General features: G+C 39.8%; 1 non-coding gene across 1 annotated transcript; it reads right to left on the reverse strand.

The window, feature by feature from the left end:
- Positions 1 to 7,876: 7,876 nt before the first annotated feature.
- LOC118491755 lies at positions 7,877 to 7,983 on the reverse strand. The gene has a single exon (XR_004892200.1). It is a non-coding gene; the product is annotated as a small nucleolar RNA R71 (small nucleolar RNA).
- Positions 7,984 to 17,152: the final 9,169 nt, after the last annotated feature.

Consider the following 17,152-nt stretch of genomic DNA (forward strand, 5'->3'; position numbering starts at 1 on the left):
TATATTGGTAAACTTACATAAATCATTAATTTGTATTCTTCCCCTTTAATAACTAGCTAAATTAAATTTGTAACTCCTTTTCAAAATATATACTTTTTCCAAATTAAAAAAACAACTTAATTTAAAGTGTAGAATAAATTACTAGTTGTGTAGGATAAATTACGAGTTGTGTAGGATATATTTCGAGGTATGTAGGATAAATTTCGACTGTGTAGGATAAAATTCTATAATGTGTAGGGTATATATAGAAAAATTTTGATATGTGTAGGTTTTGTAGATTATATTTAGGATAATTAATGATTATTAATAATTAATTAAAGAGAGAAAAATTAATGATATGAGTTATAAATGAAATAGCATTTTACTAATATGCGCTTTCTTCTTTTTCTTCTCACATTAAATTTCTTCTCAAATGAACCTTCCCCTATATATATATATATAGGGGACCGCTAGAATGAGAATCACCCCGAGTTGTAAGAACCGCGAGAACCACACCATCCGGGTCGCCGTTTACCACGATTTTTTTTTACAACTAGATGTGTATATTATAAACACATCCGTTAAAAAAAAATTTAAACGCCGCGCCCGAGGGGGTAGTTTTTTACACCACAAGTTTGGTGTTTTTATTTTTTTTTCTTTTTTCTTTTTTTTTTACACCAAACTTGTGGTGTAAAAAACTACCCCCTCGGGCACGGCGTTTAAAATTTTTTTTACGGATGTGTTTATAATACACACATCTAGTTGTAAAAAAAAATCGTGGTAAACGGCGACCCGGATGGTGTGGTTCTCGCGGTTCTTACAACTCGGGGTGGTTCTCATTTTAGCGTAATTCTATATATATATATATATATATATATATATATATATATATATATATGATACCAACAAACTTGTTGGACCCTCTATATAAAACATTAAATCCTCAAAACTTCTTGAGCCCTCTATTTAAAAAGTTAAAACCTTATAATGTGCTAGGCTTGAATAAAAATAATGGATACGTGATCCACTAACCTAAATAATAATAACAATTAACCTCATAAAAAAAAAGAAACAAGCATAACAATTACGTAGAACAGTCATCGGTCACCACACGACGTCATGACCCCAACCCAGCACCAGCCCATTGAGCGACCACCATTGACCAACAACCACCATCCACCACCATTTACCTCCGATGACCACCACAACCATTCACAATATGTTTTTTTCTACTTTCTTGATTCATACAATTTAGCCCTAATTGATTATTGTAAATTGTTGGAATAGGGTGTTTTGTTAAGCCCTAAATTGGATATTTTGTTGAATGTTGAGCCCTAACTTATTAATTGTTATTGTTAAATGTTAGAACTAGGCGTTTTATTGACTCCTAAATGTTTTGTTTTTTTTTTTTTTGAATGATGAGCCCTAATTCATTAATTGTTAGAATTGCGCGTTTGGTTGAGCCCTAAGTGGGGGTTTTGTTGAATGTAATTGTCAGATTTGAGTAACTGTTAATGGTTTTGACTTGGATTTAATTTTAAGAAATTATGCCTCCTAAACAACAATCCGGTGCTCAAAAACGTAAAAGGAGAAAACTAGATGAAGAAATAAGAAAGTCTCAAGTCGGTGCTATATATAAATTTGTGCATAAACAACTTATTAAAGAGCAAGGGCATGTAGAAGTAGAAGAGGCAGAAGAGCAAAAGCATGTGGGAGTAGAATTATAAAAGGTGAAAGATGTGACACTTTGGGTTTTCCCGCACATGTTGTTTATGTTATAATTATGTGAATTTAATAAACGATACTTATTTGATAACTGTTGATTCGATTATATGAATTATGTGTGATTTTGAGTATTAAGTTACATATAAAATAATTCATACAAACACGGTCGCACACTCCTCATGCCGCACACACCACAAGCCTCGTACACTCCCTTTGGCCAAATTGTTGGGCTGCACCCTTGAAATAAACATGGACCGCACTCTCTTGATTTGGCCCAACACAAGCCTATGAGAAAACCCTAATGACACCGTACACTTAATGATGTGTGCGGTATTCTTGGAGCTGTATAAAACCCCCACATCAGCCGACATAAAGGAATGTTGGCAGCAAATCATTCTTGGCAGCAATCCTTAGAACATTCCTCCCCTCTCTCTCTAACCTTATCTCTTTAAAAACCCTAAAAACACACCAAACTTTCTCCTTCTCCCTTGGATTTTCAACGGCATCCTTACTCTGAAGAAGATAGCCAACAATTGTTGCTTTAGGAGCCTAGTTTCATCATCCATCTTACACACTCTTGCGCCGTACACTACCCGGATAGTAAATCACTATTATTTGATGAATATACATGATAAAGGTGCATACTTGATTAATGATTTGTATGTTGAACAATTCTACATGATGTGTGTTGAATGAGTCTGAGTTAGTTAATGCTAGTGTATTCATGTTTCTGTACAATGATCATAAGTGTAATGCTCTACTTCACAATAATATGTTTGATATTTGGAGTATGGATGTTGCTTAATAAAGATTAGGGATTTGTTATACTATAAAAGTTTAGACATTTATGAGTAACAATGATGGTCCTTGTTGAAATTCGTTCATGATGCTGATTTAATGTTGATTTAGTTTGTGTGTATAAATAGATGATGATCTTCGATTCTGATCGAACTAGGTAAATAATCGGTATTTGATGTTGTGTGAAAGATGGAAGAAATCTGATAATGATAAGTATTTTGGTATGAGTATTTGAAATTATTTGCAAATGATTGAATGATGTTGTGCGAGAATATATGTTTTTGTCTTATTTGATTTAATCTTGGAATGGTGACATAATGTGTTTGGATTAAGTGTTAGCCGCACACTCACAAAAGGGTACAACCTGTCAAGCACATCGTATACCCGGGTTTAAGCTAAACCGCACACCCTTGAGACCGTACACTCCAGTGTACAAGCTGTAACAGCAAAGGGTACAAGGTTGTTAAGCGGATCGCACACTGGGTTGTCCACACACTCTCATGTACAACCTCAAAAGCATAATGTACATCACAACATTGCATGACCGCACACCTTGGACAGGCCGCACACTAGAGTGTGGACTGGACACTCTATGTAGGCTGTCCAAAGGTGGGCCGCACATTCACATGTTTGGGCCGCGCCACACACTCCGCTGATGGACTGACCTTTTATTGGGCCTCACACACACATACACTGACTAAGTAATATGTGGACCGCACACTATAATCAGGTCGCACACTCCTTTATTGGCCATAAAGAGTTATTGGACCGCACACACACGGACCGCACACTTCCAAAACAGGTCGCACACTCTTGTGTTTGGGGCTATCTAAGTTACTGTTTATCTATGTGACCCACATGAGTATTTATGTGAAACATGTACATATGTGCTACTTGTATAAATACGTGAAATAATTACCTAGGAATCTAATTTAAACTCGGTAACCATAATAGGACGTGGTTGACCAACTGTTAAAACAAGTAAACTATCTGCCGAGCAAACCGAGGTGAGTTCACAACTTTTTCTAAAAAGCATGCGTTGCCGGTGGTTGGGAAACGGAACGAAAAACACTATCTCCTTGTGTGGGATACGAACTACATTATCTCCTTGTGTGGGATACGGGTAATGCTATCTCCTTATGTGAGATACTGATACATTCTCCCCTTGTGTGGGACGTTCAGTTAATTACTATTTATATTAGATGAAATAAGTTTACTAAACGAAACTATATCACGAAGTCCCTACTTTCTATACCGATTAGTCGTCGGGGCCTGGCGAACAGGTTATTAGTTGATAGCGCTATTTAGGTTTCACCAACCTTACACCGTGCCTGGAGAGGATCGGTCGTGAACTAATAGACCTTGGCAAACCGTCAATGATGATAGACATTGACAAAACGAGGCAACAACGAAACATGAGGTCGCAAAGTATTCTGTATTATGCAGTTTAGTAACTTACATATGGGGTAGCTCCCCATGGCATGATATAAATGAGTAAATTAACTACTTAAACAAGTTTTATGGAATTAAAACTAGACAACTCGTGAACTCGCCAACTATATGTTGGTACCCTACTACATGCTTTGCAAGTACACAGTGACTCAGGAGCTTGCAGCTTGGGAAGTGTAGTGGCCACCTTAACCCTGTTAGGATCGGAGGCTCTCATGATTGTGTTTGTTTGTATAAGTTTAACATTCAGAGTATATTAAATTATGTAAAGTGCAGCAGAAATGAATACAAACTTTGTAAACACAATTCAAAGAGGAGAATAGTTTGATAAACAATTGCTTTCTCATTAAGTTGAATGATTACAATGAAAATCAAGAGATTACAAGCATGCTTACAATACTAAACTCCCCCTCAGCCTGATGCCCCAAGGTTGGTTGTACAAGATGAAAGGATTGAATTGAGGAGAAAAAAACTCACTCAAAACTATCAAATGTAACAGTACAGAGTACTGTTACATTTATAGACAATCCAAACCACTGATGCATTTCAGCTGACGTCACCATAAAAGTGACTTCTAACAACCTAACAAACTCTATCTACTGATCTATACAACTACTGCTTTGCTAACTACTGATAGTGTATAAAGTTTACAAAAGATGAATAGATATGCTGCTGCATCATTCCACTGCTGTGAACCTAGCAATACTTGTTATGAACAACAGTGCTTGACTCAAGGCAGCAGATTGAACAGCAGGGCTTTTAGTCTTCATCAGTCTTTGTGTTGATCAGCAGTTGTAGGTCAGCAGATGTTGATATAGGCAGTACTTTGGAGCATATCAGATGTTTGAGCCACATTCAAGGGGAGAGCAACGTGTAGGCTGCTGCTTATTGTTAGTCCACTGATGTGATCCGGTTTTGGCTTTACATTATCTGTTCCTCTGGTAGGGTTCAATCCCAACAATCTCCCCCTGGAATAGATAATGCCAAAACCCTTCATTATTCAGGACCTTTATTTCTCACCAAAAGTTCCTTAGCTTGTCTTTTAAATTCAGCTTCAAATTCCATGGAACTCAGATCATCTTCATCCCTACACAGTGTAAGTTCAAGGAGATCCTGCAGATCTTCAAGACTCAGGCCAAGAGCTTGTTTCCTTGAGATGTACTTCACTTCACCATTGGTTCTGACCAAAGTCAATACGTGGGTCTTTTGATCAGATATCCACTTTAGTATTTTTTAAACCAAATGGGTTTCTTGGGAGAGATTTATTCTTTGATGAGTTTGGAGATGATGGCCTTGTGAACACTTGCAGACTTTCAGACATTCTTTTGAAGGCCATCTGATGTGTGTAAAATGCAACATATAAATTACATCAAATGAGGCATAAAACTAACCCCTTTTAAGTACTAATGTTGGAAAAAAAAAGTGTTTCTGTCTTCCTTTTGTATTTTCAGGATTAAATGAGCTCAAATTCACAAAAGAAGCAAAAAGACAGCTAATCCTAACATAAATACAAGAAAAGGAACAAAAGTAGACTGCCCAAACCCTCAACGGCATCCTCCCAAGCAAAGAAGAGAAAACAGAAGCCTGAACACGCCCCGTGCTCAGCCAGCACGGGGCCGTGCCCAAGAAGCAGCAGAAAAGACAAACCTGTAGAAGCTTCTATTGCCCACCACGAGGCAATGTCCAGTGAGCACGGGGGCGTGGCGAAAGTACAGCAGGCGCATAAATTGTAATTGCGAATTACAATTAATGAAGAGAGAGAGTGTCAGACGGGCACGGGGGCGTGTCCAGCGGACACGGGGCCGTGCCCAGCCTTCTGTTCAGCCTATAAATAGGAGTGCTTGGTTTCATTCCAACTCATCCCTTGGCACACCACCTCTCTCACACTTCATCCACCACCCACCACCACCATAACACCATCATCCACCACCATCATCCATTGTCCATCGTAGAGTGTGTGAGTCGTCTCGGGATCCAAGATTGATCGTAAGAATTCTTGACAATCAAGGCCATGTATGCCTAAGTCTCTTACATCACTTGGTGAAGACAAGTGTTTAGTATAATACTTTTTATTTTTAATCTTTTGCACTTTTTATTTGGTTTTGTATTAATGACTTTAATAACTAGTTGCTTATGTTGAAGGTGATCTTTCCTTATCGTTTGTCCGTGGTGTCTTGGCATTATTTTACTGTCTATATAAAATAAAAGATTTTCACCATTCATATCTCCACGGTCTATATGGAGGTATGTTGGCTACCTGGTCGGGGGTTAAGGGAACGGTTTGGTAAGGGTCTTGCCCTTGTTCAGCGTTTAGAGGTCCTGCAAGGGACCTGGGTCAAATTTAGTAGGATCTCCTTCAATGCCCATAGGTATTGGATGGCGGGGATCCAAACTCTTTGACCCCCTCATAAGTTAACTACTATTAATACTATAACCCGGCTATTTAGGACTGTATCCCTGCTGACTCAGACTACTTAGCCGAGGGTAACGTCACCACCAAAAGCGGGGCCTACCACAATTTGCATTAATAACTTAATTCATTATCTTCCAATAATCCAACCCTTTAGGATTGTATCCTTACTTACTCAAACTACTAGGTTGAGGGTAACATCGCCTTCAAAAGAGGGGCCTACTACAATAACTAAGATAATCTCTTAAACAAGTGCAAAAGTGCGAAAATAATCAAAGGTTATACTAATACATGAGTCGGATCCAAGTGATTCATCTTGTCTATCTGTTTTTATTTTATTTTTATTTTTCAGCATTTAGTTAGTTTTTATTTTTCTAGTTTAAAAACCTTTTTTCTAACTTTTTGATTTGATTAGACGTTGAGGATAAACCGGTACTAAAAGCTCTTGTGTCCTTGGACGACCTCGGTATCTTACCAACACTATACTACGTCCATGATGGGTGCACTTGCCCATATGTGTGTTTAGTGTTAGTAAATATCGTGTTTTATAAATTTAAAACTTGGCTAAAAGTGTAAAAGGGCTTAAAATATATATAAAAAATATAACACCTCGCACACATCAAGTTTTTGGCACCGCTGCCGGGGACACAAGGATTTTAGGAAAGTTAGGAATCAACGGCCTAATCATATTTTTATTTTTCTTTTAAATTTTTAGGATTTTTCATAATTTTTCAGCTTCTGCAGAGCTCAGCACGGGCCGTGCCTGGTCGGACACGGGCCGTGCCCAACATTGTTACTGGCAGTTTTTAGTTTTCCAAGTTACAGAAGGCTGACCACGGGGCTGTGTCGGTGCAACACGGGGCCGTGTCCAACTTCCAGTAACTGGGATCTAGAAAACAATCACTGTAACTCCGACCACGGGCCGTGTTCGCTGAACACGGGGCCGTGGTGAACCTTCTGACCAGCCTTCTTTTCTGTTTTTATTGCAGGACTTGGAACCAGACGCCAATCCTACATAGTGTATGAGCTCCAGTTCTAATAAGGACATAAAAGAACCTCTAGAAGAACCCAAACGCTTTCTCAGAAAAAGATTAAAAGCTAAAAAACAAGAGAAAGTTTCGGGTGATCCACCTCCAATGGCGGACCAACGTACCCTCATGGATTATCTACGACCCACCGTAGGTAACCTAGGCGCCGCTATCAATGCTCCGAATGTTGAAGCTAATAACTTCGAACTTCGGCCGCATTTGATACAAATGCTCCAAAACTCCGCAACCTTCCATGGGCTTGCGGACGAGGATCCCCATCTACATATTACTAATTTCTTAGAAATATGTGATACCTTTCGGATCAATGGAGCATCAAACGACGCCATCCGCCTCCGAATGTTTCCTTTTCTCACTAAAAGACCGAGCGAAAGCTTGGCTCAACGCCCTCCCAGCTGGATCGGTAAATACCTGGGATGAACTAGCCCAAAAATTTCTATATAAGTATTTCCCCCCCGCTAAAACGGCTAAATTAATGACTGAAATTAATACATATTCACAAGACGACGGGGAATCCTTATATGAAACTTGGGAAAGGTTCAAGGAGTTATTACGCAAGTGTCCACATCATGGCCTTGCGATATGGCAACAAGTATCCACTTTCTATAATGGACTGTTGCCACACACAAGGCAGACACTTGATTCTAGCTCCGGGGGACTTTTAGGTAATCGATGCCCGCATGAAATATATAACCAAATTGAGGAAATTGCTCAAACCAATTTTCAATGGCACACCCCCCGAGGCAATAAATCTATTGCCCTGGGCGCCCATAAGGTCGATGAAAACACTTCTTTACAAGCCCAAATCGAGGCCCTTTCTTCAAAAATAAAAAAGTTAGAAATGACAAAAACAGTCTCGGTTATGGCTTGTGAAGGGTGTGGTGGGCCACATGAAAATTGGAGTTGTATGAAAGAAACAGACGATCAACAGGAACCGGTAAGCTACATTGATAATAGACCTAGGCCGTCGGGTCCTCCAACGGGCACTTACAACCAAGGATGGCGAAACCACCCAAACCTTGGTTGGAGAGAACCCGGCAATAGTAGTAACCAACAAACCCAACGAATAAACTTTCAACAACCAAGAAATGAGTCACAAAATTTCACTCAACAACAAAGTGGACGAGAAAGGCTTGAAGATACTATATCTCGCCTCATCTCCGACACTGAAAAGAAAAACTCGGAAAGATTTCTACAATTAGAATCAAATTTTAGAAATCAACAAGCTAGTATTCAAAACATAGAAAAACAATTAAATCAAATAGCTCAAAATTTTTCCGAGAGACCACAAGGCGCATTACCTAGCAATACCGAAACAAACCCAAAAGCGCAAGTTCATCTCATCACGCTACGAAACCGCACCGTGGGGCCGGCAGAAGCGCCGCCGCCGACAGAAGAAACGGTACCCCCACCTCTGCAGGAGAAGAACTCTCCTCTGTCACCAGAGCCTACCAAGGCTCCTCGAGTTCCGTACCCCGGTAGGTTAATTCGTCAAAAGACCAATGAGCAATTTATGAAGTTCGAAAGTCTACTCAAGCAATTGCATGTCAATATTCCTTTTATTGATGTCCTAACCCAAATGCCCAAATACTCTAAGTTCATGAGGGACTTCCTCACTCATAAAAAGAAAATTGAAACTTTGCAATTAGTTAAATTAGGCGAAGAATGCTCTGCACTCGTACTCAATAAACTTCCCCAAAAGAAAATCGATCCCGGAAGCTTCACGATTCCCTGCTCAATCGGGGAGTCCCCCGTTCGTAATGCACTAGCCGACCTTGGGGCTAGCATTAACCTCATGCCCTCATCAATGTTTAAAAGACTCGGCCTAGGAACAACGAGTCCTACAAAAATGAGCATACAACTTGCTGATCGATCCGTCAAATTCCCGCAAGGTGTCATTGAAAATGTCTTGGTAAAGGTAAGCAAATTCGTCTACCCAGCCGACTTTGTCATACTCGATATGGAGGAAGACACCGAGGTCCCCCTCATACTAGGGAGACCATTTCTTGCCACCGCACAAGCGGTGGTAGATATGAACGACGGAACACTCACCTTGAGGTATGGGGATGATGAAGTAAAATTCGGAGTTGGGAAGAGAATAGAGGACGACGACCCGGTCAACTACATGAAGGTTATTGATTCAAGTTTGGATGCTGCTCTCCGACGGTGTAACATGGGACGCCAAGCATCCCACTCAGAAAATATATAACCTCACATTGGGTCTAGCCAAGGACCCTTATAAACGTGGCGCACCACGGAGGCATTCCGCGGAACTATCCTTAGTTTAGTTTAATCTTTTAGTTTTAATTTGCAGAAATAAAACACACTCACGGTGGTAAAGGATGAAAAAGGGAACGAGAAAAATGGCCCCATGCACAAAGAACGAAGTGACCCGACACAAATCTCCATTACAGAAGGCTCAACACGGGCCGTGCTCAACCAACACAGCCCCGTGCTGAGCCACCTGCAGAAAAACGCCCAGTTCAGGTAACTGGACACGGGCCGTGTTCATCAGACACGCCCCCGTGTCCAGGCTTCTGTCTCATTTCTTTAATTTTTGTTACTGGCACCTGAACACGGGGCCGTGTCCGGTCACCATGGGGCCGTGTCCAGACTGCCAGTAACATAAATCTTTGCTTTTTAACACCACATTACACATCCAATCAACCTAAAAATTTATTTTTGGGACACATTGAGGACAATGTGTAATTTAAGTGTGGGGGGGGGGAGCTAACACCTTGAAATTTTGCAAGTCCTAACAACAAGCCTTACACAAAACTCTATTGGAACCGCTAAACACCCCAAATTTTTTTCAAAAACTTTCATTTTTTTTACTTGTCTAAAGTTTAAGTTAGGAATCCTAAGATTAATAAGGTTATATTTTTACAAATTTTACAACCGAGAGCGTCGTGATAACAAGAACCAACATAAGAAAATTATGAAACAGCATAACAAGTCTAATTAAAATTTGATTATATATACTTGATCACATTAAAAACCCATTCCCACAAAAGTGAGTTTTGAGCCTTTATTGAGCATACAAATTTACATCCTTAGACTAAATGCTCATTTTTCGTTTCTTGTGTGAATAGCCGCTTGGTTCTTACAACTCTAGAACTTGCCACGACGATTCATTCCCGGTCCTTACCAACTTAAACCCAAGTAAGTAAATGATGGAGGCATTAGGACTAACCATTTTTCTTTCCACACCATTATTTTTCAATTTTTTTTACCACCTACCCAAAATCCCCCTAGTTAACCCCTTTGAGCCTAAACCTTCCGTTTCTTTACCCTAAACCCTTTTTACCCACCAAAAACCCTTTTTATTTTTACCCTTTATTTTAGTAACAAGCTCGGTTTTTTCACAAGCTCGTTCTTTTGTGTGACATCAAAAAAAAAAATTATGAAGTCAAAAACAAACAAAGCTATGCAAACAAAAGCTTGTTTGGAGAAATACTTCAAAATAAAAAGTCACTAAAAACAAAGTGTTTTACGAAAACCGACGCTTTTTACGCTTTTCTCCCTTTTACTAACCACTAACCCAACCACCCACCTTTAGCCCAAGCCTAACCCTTCACCCAAAAAGTCCTCTTGATATTTACAAAGGTATAAAGTTAAAAAGGAGGAGGATTGATTGCTTGGCAAGCCTATGGTAGGCGTAAGTTCCATGCCGCTCTCGAGTGATTCACTAAAAAAAATACACCTTCGGCCGAGTGTTGAGTGATTTCTCCCGTGAGGTATGTGAACTTGTATATAAATGAAATTTTAAAAAGGCATGTTACGCCCGAATAAGTAATTTATCTTATGAAACGTTCTAAATAAATCATAACGAATAGGATTGTAAATAAATAAAAATAAAACCCAAAAAGATCTTGGATTCCTGACACTCTATGACAAGCCAAAAACCTTCTCTTCTACCCATTCCATTTGGGAGTGTAAGCCACATTTAAAGAGTTTTGCTTGAGGACAAGCAAAAGTTCAAGTGTGGGGGTATTTGATGTGTGTAAAATGCAACATATAAATTACATCAAATGAGGCGTAAAACTAACCCTTTTTAAGTACTAATGTTGGAAAAAAAGTGTTTTTGTCTTCCTTTTGTATTTTCAGGATTAAATGAGCTCAAATTCACAAAAGAAGCAAAAAGACAGCTAATTCTAACATAAATACAAGAAAAGGAACAAAAGTAGACTGCCCGAACCCTCAACAGCATCCTCCCAAGCAAAGAAGAGAAAACAGAAGCCTGAACACGCCCCGTGCTCAGCCAGCACGGGGCCGTGCCCAAGAAGCAGCAGAAAAGACAAATCTGTAGAAGCTTCTATTGCCCACCACGGGGCCGTGTCCAGTGAGCACGGGGGCGTGGCGAAAGTACAACAGGCGCATTAATTGTAATTGCGAATTACAATTAATGAAGAGAGAGAGAGAGAGTGTCAGACGGGCATGGGGGCGTGTCCAGCGGACACGGGGCCGTGCCCAGCCTTCTGTTCAGCCTATAAATAGGAGTGCTTGGTTTCATTCCAACTCATCCCTTGGCACACCACCTCTCTCACACTTCATCCACCACCCACCACCACTATAACACCATCATCCACCACCATCATCCATTGTCCATCGTAGAGTGTGTGAGTCGTCTCGGGATCCAAGATTGCTCGTAAGAGTTCTTGACAATCAAGGCCATGTTTGCCTAAGTCTCTTACATCACTTGGTGAAGACAAGTGTTTAGTATAATACTTTTTATTTTTAATCTTTTGCACTTTTTATTTGGTTTTGTATTAATGACTTTAATAACTAGTTGCTTATGTTGAAGGTGATCTTTCCTTATCGTTTGTCCATGGTGTCTTGGCATTATTTTACTGTCTATATAAAATAAAAGATTTTCACCATTCATATCTCCACGGTCTATATGGAGGTATGTTGGCTACCTGGTCGGGGGTTAAGGGAACGGTTTGGTAAGGGTCTTGCCCTTGTTCAGCGTTTAGAGGTCCTGCAAGGGACCTGGGTCAAATTTAGTAGGATCTCCTTCAATGCCCATAGGTATTGGATGGCGGGGATCCAAACTCTTTGACCCCCTCATAAGTTAACTACTATTAATACTATAACCCGGCTATTTAGGACTGTATCCCTGCTGACTCAGACTACTTAGCCGAGGGTAACGTCACTGCCAAAAGCGGGGCCTACCACAATTTGCATTAATAACTTAATTCATTATCTTCCAATAATCCAACCCTTTAGGATTGTATCCTTGCTGACTCAAACTACTGGGTTGAGGGTAACATCGCCTTCAAAAGAGGGGCCTACTACAATAACTAAGATAATCTCTTAAACAAGTGCAAAAGTGCGAAAATAATCAAAGGTTATACTAATACACGAGTCGGATCCAAGTGATTCATCTTGTCTATCTGTTTTTATTTTATTTTTATTTTTCAGCATTTAGTTAGTTTTTATTTTTCTAGTTTAAAAACCTTTTTTCTAACTTTTTGATTTGATTAGACGTTGAGGATAAACCAGTACTAAAAGCTCTTGTGTCCTTGGACGACCTCGGTATCTTACCAACACTATACTACGTCCACGATGGGTGCACTTGCCCATATGTGTGTTTAGTGTTAGTAAATATCGTGTTTTATAAATTTAAAACTTGGCTAAAAGTGTAAAAGGGCTTAAAATATATATAAAAAATATAACACCTCGCACACATCACCATCTCAATAACATTGTTAGCTGCAGCTATGTCTTCTGCAGATTCTTTTTCGATCAGCTCTTGCCTTTCAATGTCTGACATGCCTGTTGTAGTGTTTGGTGATGCAGGATTGGTTATTACCTTCTTAAAAAGGTTCTGAAGCTTTGTTGAGTTCTCTTCTTTTAATCCCATTTTTATGATGGCATCATTGAAGTACTTAGCTTCCTTTTCCTTGACCTCTTCTTCAGACAATTGTTTTCCTTTTTCTTGGTTTGACACAAGAGTGGAATTATCTGCTGTTTTGAACAGTGTTTTGAGGCTTTCAATCTGCTGTTCAAGCTTCATCATTTGTTCACGTTTCTTTGAAGCACTTGAAACAGTTATCTTTCTTTTCTTTAGCCTTTCATAGGCTTCACCAGTCTGCTGTTTTGACCATTTTGATATGGCTTCAGCAGTATCCATTTTTGCATCCACCAGCTCCTTTTTCTTTCCTTTATACTCAGCAGTTAGGTCAGCAATGAGCTTTTTGTATTTGCTCCAGTTTGAAGCAGTCTTCTTCTTTGTAGGATCATTCTTGATTCAATCCTTTCTGCCTCATGCTTTAGAGCGACTATTGGCCATTCTTCGAACTGTTGTTCTTCAGCAGGATAGAATTTCTCTTTCATGATGTAGGCTAGATATTGTTTTCTTAACTTTTTCTTTTGATCAGCCTTTTCGTTGTTTAGGTCTTGTGCGAACTCTTCTATCTGCTTTACTTTTGTGAAGTAGAACTCCAGTCTTTTAGGAATGCCTTCGTCACTCAGACCTTCTCTTTCACTATCAACTTTAGCTCTTACTTTCGCTTGCTTTGCCTTGATCTTGAGGTAATCATCCATATCTTCTGGTGCCATGTAGCCTATGAGTGAGGAGAATCTTCTTTTTGAAGGATCCTCTTCTGTATAGAATTGTCTCATCTCATTTTTGATAACTTCAAGTTCCAGTGGATATTTTGCAGCATTAGGATCATGTATACCTTCATCGGCAGAGATTGGCTTTCTTTTTCTGCTGAAGAGCTTTGGTTGTGATGTAGGAAAGGTGAGAGCAGTGGTGGATGGTTGACTAACAGCTGTTGAAACAACTGGTGCCTCAACCGCTGTTGTCATTACAACTACTGATGTATTAGCAGATGTCTTCTGCTTTTGAGCAGGGGTTGTGGTGGCAGTTGTTTGAATGGTGATAAGTGGCTGACTAACAGCAGTTGAAACAACTGGTGTTTCAACCACTGTTGCCATTACAACAGATGTTATAACATCTGCCGTCTTCTGCTTTTTGGCAGGAGGTGATGATGGGTCGGCTGTTTTTGATGGTGATGGTGGTTTTGATGCTGTAGACACAGATGGTGGTGGAACAGTAGTTGTGATGGTGTGTGGTGATGTGGTGTGTATTGATACTGCAGTTTTGGTTTGACTATTTTCTGGCTCAACATACATACCATCATCAATTCCCTTTTTCTTCCACTTAATCTTCTCCCCCTTTTTGGCATTATCTGAGAAGGGTTCATTCATGAAGAGAACAGTGGAGGGAACTTTTCCAGAGGCACTTTGAATGTGAGCTTTGATAGCTTTAATATCTGCCTGAGTATCTTTAAATCTTGATTCCACCATATTTGTCAGCTTTTGAACATGTATGGCATGCTGCTGATCTGCCATCTGCTTTTGTTTTTCTAGCAGTGGTTGAAATAGGTTCCATAACTCATTTGCAACAGGTGCCTGTTGAGCAGGTGCTTGAGTAGGAGGAGCAGTGGATTGGGCTTTCTGAGCTTTTAACAGTTGCTGCACCATATCTTTTATTTCAGCAACTGAGGTTTCAAGGTTTTTGACCCTGCCCGTCAATTCCTGATATCTTGAATCATCACCTGAATTAACAGGATCATCTGAATCCCCACCAGCAGTGGTTTTACCAATGAATGACTTAGGAACAGAGTCCCAAAAGTCAGCCATTGATGCCCCTTGTTCTTGGTACTGGGGACTTCTTTCTTCAGCACTTGATAACCTTTTGATGTTGCCAGTAGTTAAAACAATCTCACTGGTGGTTCTCAGTGGTGCTATTGAAGAAATTGCCTTCAAGGGAGTCTTATGAATGTAACCACTGTCCAAATGTAAACCAGTGGGTTCAACATTTATAGTGGCTGCTCCACTTGAACTACTGACAGGAATTACTTGTAATTCCTGCAGTGTAACCTCCTCAGTTGTTGCTGGGATAGCAGTAATGTCAACATCAGACCCAGTCACCTGTTGAAGTATACTCTCAGTGATAGGTGGTTGAGAGGAATTGGTTTGTATCTGAGTAACATCAGCTGCATGCAACAAAGGTATGGTGGATGGTGGTATTATGTGGGGTGAGGGTAAAGGAGTTGAAAGAGACATGTCCTTGGGATCAGGACTGTGGAAGATGGATCCGAGTGGGTCCAGAGCTTCATATTGTGGTGTCCTTATGTTTACAACCTGATCCTTTTGTGAGGATGCAGGAGGAGTTTGAGGCAAGGGTTGAGATCTTTCTTCCACCTGCTGTGAGGAAGTAGCAGCAGTGGTTATTGGTGACTTTTGTGCTGTCACTAGCATTGACTATGGGATCTCATCTTCCAGAGATGCCTTTGTTTTGGGTTTGGTGGGCTTTCTGGATATTTTCTTTTTGGTTCTTTTTGTGGTGGCAGGTGTGGGTTTCAAAACAGTGGGAGTGCTGCTTTGATCACCTGGAGCAGTGGGCTCAGCAGCAGATACCTGAGGAGCACTTTCATCTGCAAAATTCTGCTCAGGTACCCCTGCTTTTGTTTTTACAGGGGCTAACATCCTTGAGAAAGTCTCTGGTGTTAAGCCGTTTATTTTAAAAGGAGAACCTTGTTTGAGCAAATCTACATCTTTCTTTTCAAATTTTTGTTCAAGATAATAACTCAGAAATCGTGGAAAGAGCAGAAATGCTTTGCTGTCATCATTCTTTACCATATCATTAAAAATTTCCTGGGAGTAATTGTAATCTTTATTATTTAAAATGGCATAGCCCATACATTGAATTTTTAATGGTATTTCATTGAAAGATGTTGTTTTATTTGAAGCACACATCAAAAGTGTGTAAAATAAAAATCTGGGTGCAGAAGGAAAATAACCTTTTTGTAAGGTATCCCTTTTAGGTTGTTCTGCATATCCCCTGTTCAGAAAATCATTTTTCAACTCGCTTTTTGAGAAAGAAATTTTACCTTTCTGATCATCGAGTTTGAAGACCTCTGAAATAGATTGCGGAGTGATTTGGATGGTTTTACCCTTTATTGAGGAGTTTATGGCTTTGATGACATCATCTTGTTTCTCAAGAGTGGCAACTTTCCAGAACTCTCTCTGGGTTTCCAGGTAGATGGGAGAATCTACTGTTAACAAAGGTTTATACTTTGATGCAGATATGATATCTATGATGGAATTGAAAGTGTTGTCGGTTGTGGGTTTTGTGAGTATACCCACGTAGTTGTGAGAAGCTTTGAATGGTATTTCGCTCGCTTCAACAGCCATTTGAGTGGCGTCTGTTGGGGTGGAGGAAGAAGATGGTTTTGATTTTGACTTCGATTTTGGTTTCGTCATTTTTGATGAAGAAGATCGAAGAAGGTTTTGTGAGGAAGAGTGGGAAACTGCTTTGTGAAGAGAATATTTGGAATTCAATTCGACAGTGTGAGCCTCTGTTTGGGTTTAATCAGGGTTTTATTTTAGGGTAAAAGTGAATGCGGATGTGGCAGCGGTTATAATGATCTGACGGCTAAAAGCTGACCACGTGCCAACCCCTGATGAAATGGTAAATAATGGAGGACAGTTGTTTTGACAACCACTGATGGATCTAGCATCAGTAGTTACAACGGTAATGAAATGAAGCAGTGGGTGTATCAGTGGATAGAACAATGATTTTAAACATTAGTGTTTTTGAAGGAGCAGAGGTTGACTATCAGCAGTGGACAAACTTTAGAGAGTAGATGTTGAGGCACAACAACATTTAAGGTACAACAGTGGTTGAAGACAATAATGAGGATCATTAGTATAACAACTGTTTGTGCAG

The sequence above is a fragment of the Helianthus annuus genome, chromosome 4 (genome assembly GCF_002127325.2).
Source record: "Helianthus annuus cultivar XRQ/B chromosome 4, HanXRQr2.0-SUNRISE, whole genome shotgun sequence".
NCBI lineage: Eukaryota > Viridiplantae > Streptophyta > Magnoliopsida > Asterales > Asteraceae > Helianthus > Helianthus annuus.